We start from the raw sequence: 6,000 nt of genomic DNA, 5'->3' as shown, positions 1-6,000 counted from the left end.
TTAGTGTTCTTCTGACAGTCACACACACTCAATGACAAACACAGAGACTCACTGATCTGACACACACACACACACTGATTGACACTCATTGACAGACACACTGATAGTCACACACAGACTCAATGACAAAGATACTCTCACTGATTTGACAGACACTCACAAACACACACTGAGAGACACACACATACACTGACACACTCACATGCAACACTCATACAATCACTCACAGACACACATACACTCACTCACGCACACACTCACAGTCACTCACAGACACACATACACTCACTCACGCACACACTCACAGACACACATACACTCACTCACGCACACACTCAGTCACTCACAGACACACATACACTCACGCACACACTCACAGACGCACACACATACACTCACGCACACACATACACTCACGCACACACATACACTCACGCACACACTCACTCACGCACACACATACACACACATACACACACTCACACACAGTCACTCACAGACACACAGTCACTCACAGTAACACATACACTCACTCACGCACACACACAGAGACACATACTCACAGACACTCACTCACACACACTGACACACACTCACACTCACTCACACAGAGACACATACACACTCACAGACACACAGACACTCACTCACACACACTCACACACAGACACTCACACACACAGACACACACACACTCACTCACAGACACACACTCACAGACACACAGACACTCTCACACAGAGACACATACTCACTCACAGACACTCACACAGACACTCACACAGACACACACACACTCACTCACAGACACTCTCACACACACACACACTCTAACACAGACACTCTAACACAGACACTCACACACACAGACACATCACATACATTCACAAATTATTTTAATAAATAATATCCACCCAGCCTCCCTACCTGGAGAGCTGGTGTGGATCATTCCCTGGGGTCCAGTGGGGCTGCTGGGCGGCGGGCGGCAGTGCTGCGATCAGGCACTGCGAGGGTGCTCTAACCTCTCTGCTCTGCTCCCTCGCGGGCTGTCTGCTGATGCCGCGGGAGCCGGAATATGACGTCATATTCCGGCTCCCGGGGCATCACTAGACAGCGCGCGAGGGAGCAGAGCAGAGAGGTTAGAGCTCCCTCGCAGCGCCTGATCGCAGCACTGCCGCACTGGGGGCGGAGATGGTGGCCGGCAGGAGGGAGAGCTTCCCTCCTGCCGGTCACTGAAATCTTGCGCCCCCGGAGCCGGTGCGCCCTAAGGCGGCCGCCTGTGCCGCCTTATGGACGCGCCGGCCCTGAGACTGATCTCAGCAGCAAAATACTGGATACCAGGAATTAAGATCTATATTAAATTCAACTGTGTGTGTGAGTCTGAGTCTGGGATGTGAATTTCAGTCGGAGTGTGGGATGTGTTTTATATGAATGTGAGTATAAGTGTGTTTACACATATGAATGTGAGTATGCATGACTATGCATATTTGTATATACAAATTTGAGTACGTGTATATGAACTTGTGTGTATGTTTGTGTGTATGAATGTGAGCATCTATATGAATTTGAGTGTGTGTATGTTTGTGTGTATAAATGTAAGTACTTGTGTTTGTAATGTAGGGTGGTAGGTCATTGCAGAGAGACCACAACAAAAATATTCAGTCCAGGGGGTGCCAATATTTCTGCCCTCTATGCCAGGTAACCTAGGCATGCCTCTGGTCCTGATACCCTCCTTCCTCAGCGACACCATAATCCTTTCTAACTAGTTTTGTATTCATGCACATATATTTTTTTTTTCAATTTGACAATTGTTATTGGTTTTTCATGGAAATCAACAATCATTCAACTCTGTTCAAGTAAGTGGCAGAAGTGATACAACAAGACAAATATAAAGTAGAACAGTCCTAATATCTACTATTGTCCTGAATCAGTGCTAGTCTGAAATGAACAGCCATCAGATTAACTGGGGGGGGGCAATACTTATATTACAAAAACCTATAAACAAAATAAACTGTGGGTAAAAGGTATTTCGAGTAGGATGTTGAAGTAAACAAGTTACTTAATTTCCACAAACTTTCCTGCTTGTAAGCACTATCTAGTATTTTGTGTTTCTATGCAGAGCGTTTAATGGAATAGCTTCAATGCGAGGTAATTCATTTTGTCAATGGTCTCAATCTAGCCAGGTAAATCATAGGAGAGGAAAACATAATTGGATGTGGTCCATTCAATAAGCCTCACCATCTCCATCTATTGCAATCATTATCCCTCACATTTGTTTAATACATTCTTACCCAAATAAGAATGTGTCCCACAAGTTCTTCACTTTGTTCATCAAAGTGTTCAAGCACAAATGGGTATACGCCATGAGTAAAAACTTCCAGTATATGGACAGTTGTTGATATAGCTTTCTGCAGGTTTAGAGCTATTTCAATTACAATTTTAGATAAACCCTTATCTAAGTAACAGAGGGAGGGAGGAGGGAGCATCCACAGGATGGGAGGGAACTGCGTCCTAGTTTTCCCTTGCAAGCGCTCTATCTCCAAGGGGAAGATTTGTAAGCTTGTTGCCAACATGCTGTGCGCATGTAAAATGTGCACAGAATTGACATTAGGGGCTTTTAGTTGTTTTCCAAAGTCTGTCTGTTAGAGCAGGGCCACAATTAGTACTTGATACATCAGTTTTAAGTTTAATCTAGACATCTTGCGCGTCAACATAAATAATGTGAACATTTCAGGTTGGGGCACTGGTTTTATCTGTAACAATATGGACAAGGTCTGAGAAATTATGTTCCAGTAGGTCTGTGTTACTGGGCAAGCCCACCATATATGGCTCTTGGGCACCTCCAATATGTATTAGGGCTGTTTGGGTATATATTGGCTAATTTGGAAGGTGCCAGTTACCATCTATGGAGTATCTTCCTTTGTAGTTCTAGATGTGAGATACACGCGATGAGACGTTGGTGGCTTTTATATTATAGATCCTATCTACTGTGAGCTCCTTATTTAGATCCCTCTGCCATGTCTCCATATATCCTGGATCTTGTTTGGACGCATTTGTTTATTTGTTTGGACAAAGCTGTAGGCATATTTTTTAGAAGGTTGTAAAAAGTTGCTGTAGTGTATCATGGCAGTGCTTTTCTTTATTCAAATCTAGTAAGGGCTTTATTTTGTAGGTATGAGAATATCATGTTTTAACCTAGATGGTGATGTGTCTGTAGGTCAGAAAAGTGGCGAATGTTGCCTTTTTTGGAATAGTTAGTACAAGTAATACTTTGCCACTCATGGTGTTTGGTTGTTGCCATTGGAAATGGAGAGAGAGACTGCATAGGGAGGGTCTCATCACGTCCCAAATTGTAAGCATCAGCTGGTAGGTCGGTCGCACGTGTCTAGGTAACCAGAGGAAATAACCCACCCTCTTGGATATTGTCCAGTGGGATTAGATATACAGGCCCACTGAGGGGGAGTCTCTTGTGATTGTGAGGAGACAATGTGGCTCATAAATGCTTCTATGTAATAGGCCATAAGATTCAGAGCCACAAGCCTCCCCCACTACAGATCTCTGCAGAAACTGTATGGGCACCATTACTCTTGTTTTTCCAAATAAATCTGATAAACATGTATTGAAGATTATGTAAATATTCTTTTGGAATTGGTATTGGTAAGGTACGAAAGAGATACGGGAGTTTTGGTAATAAGGCCATTTTTATGGCTGCAATGTACCATATAATGACTTGTATTTGCTTTCCCATGAGCGTAGAATATCTGTAATTTCTTTAATTATTTTAAGATAGTTTTTTTTAAAACAGGCCTCTAAAGTTTTTTGTAAGGTTAATTCATAGGAACATTAAGTAGTTGTACTTCCAGTCAAAAGGGAATGGTTCTTTTAGATTTGATAGAAGTCAAACTTCGATATCATAGCATAAGGCTTGGGCTTTGGAGAAGTGCAATATATTCCTGTATTTTCTTGTAAGTTGAGTAGGGAAACAGGTTGTTATGTCAGTGTGAGAAGAATATCGTCTGCAAATAGGTTTAGTTTATATTCCCAATCCCCCACTTCAACTGTAACACAGCGTGTAACACAGCGACTGCTCTTATAGATTCTGACAGTGGGTTCCACGCCAGTACATGTAGTAATATGGATAGTGGGCATCCCCATGGGTATAACTAGGAATCATAGGGCCCCGTTGCAAGAATCCTAGAAGGGCCCCCTTTAAGCCGTCACTAATACAAATTCACTGACATACACTCACTGACAGACACACAGTCATTGGCACACAACTGTTTAACCAACAAACGTTTTTAGTGACAGAAACACACACACTCACTGACGGACATACTGTCACGGCTCCCTGTTCTTCTGCCGGCGTGGCCGCACATAAACTAAGCGGCCACGCCGACAGAGATATTGTATACTTACCTTGGTCATGGCAAATCACTGCCTGACCTCCTTCCGTTCCGGTCCCCAGCGAGTACGAGGTTTCTAGAGACGCCAGCCGCTGCGGTTCCGGTTTTAATAGGAAACTCACCTTCGCCCACATCAAAGATAGTGCCAACATGCGTGCAATGTCACGTCATAGACACGCACGCACGTTTTGGGGTCGGAGGCCAGAGACAACCAATTACAGCCTCAAGAGGGTTATTTAAACCCAAATTACCTTTTGGTCAGTGCCCTGTCGTGGTTTCCACTAGCTGGTTATCCGAGAGTGTGTTCCTGATCATTTTTTCTCTGGTTTGGACTATTCTCCGGTACGTTAAGTTCAGCCATTCTAAGGTCCCGTTAAACGTTATCCTTAGTCCTAGGTTTGATACTATTCTGCGTGCTGGATCAATTATAATCCTGACACTTACACTGACCTACACTCATACACTGACATACAAACATTCACTGACAGACACACAAACTCACTGATACTCTGACAGACACACACTCTCAGTGATTTGATGCACACTGACAGACACACTCTCATTGATTTGACACACACGCTCGCTGACAAGACACACGCTCTCACTGACAGTCACACACACTGACAGACACTCACCCTGACACACACATATTCTCACACACACACACTCAAACATTTTAGACAAGTGCAGCCAGCACTTAGCACACACAAGTAACAGCAGTATATAATGCCTACCTCTTTGATCTTGTCCCTCTTCTGTGTGACATCAATACCCTGGGGGTCCTTCCCCACCACTCCCTCGGGGGCAGTGAAATCCCTGGGGGCAGGTTCACCCAGCCACTGTCCTTAGGTGCTTCTCCCAGCTGCTGCTGTTCTCCTGTCCTTCCTCCTGTACCACCAGACTTGCCTGAGGGTGTCACGATTACCAGGAGAACCCAAACACGCAGACAGATCACAGACACACAGATATTGCAATACTGGTCCTTAGAATGGCCGGGCTATGCAGGGTGTGTCTGATTGGCTAATTTCCAATTAGTGTTAATTACAAAAGTAGGAGGTGTCTTTTCCCTCTCTTGTGATCAGTGAGGCCATCACTGTGTGTCGGGTCACATGACCGGGTCTGGCACACACATAAAGAAGCTGCCTTGGAGCGTGCAGCGTCAGAAACACTGTCAGGTTGGGGAGTGGCAGCAGGGACAGCTGGAAGCTGTGGACAGGAACCGGAAGACGCTGCTCGCGGTGATGAGGTAAGCAAGGACGCCTCGAGCGGGGCAGGGGAACTGACAGATGGGCTGCTGAAACAACACCCCACTTATCAGCATGTGATCTGGCAGGAAAAAGCCACTTGGTGATGAACCAGCTCACGGAGCAGGAACGTCTCTGTGAGCCAGAACCTGGAGAGATTTCTGCTTGCGGCGCTCAAGACCCCGCCCCGACTGAGGACTCCTCTCCAACTTTCCCGGGCACAAGGTGTTGGAGAGCTACTTTGAGGGCTCACAGTTTGGCCGGGAGAGGTAAATTCCTCACTTTTCAGCAGGGGTCGACATGGTTGCCAGGGCCTTTTTATGTGAAGGGCCCGGTTGCAGCTGCGACGTATG

This window comes from Pelobates fuscus, chromosome 1 (assembly GCF_036172605.1).
Source record: "Pelobates fuscus isolate aPelFus1 chromosome 1, aPelFus1.pri, whole genome shotgun sequence".
Classification (NCBI taxonomy): domain Eukaryota; kingdom Metazoa; phylum Chordata; class Amphibia; order Anura; family Pelobatidae; genus Pelobates; species Pelobates fuscus.
The sequence above is the reverse complement of the archived record's forward strand: the minus strand, read 5'-3'. Positions refer to the sequence as shown.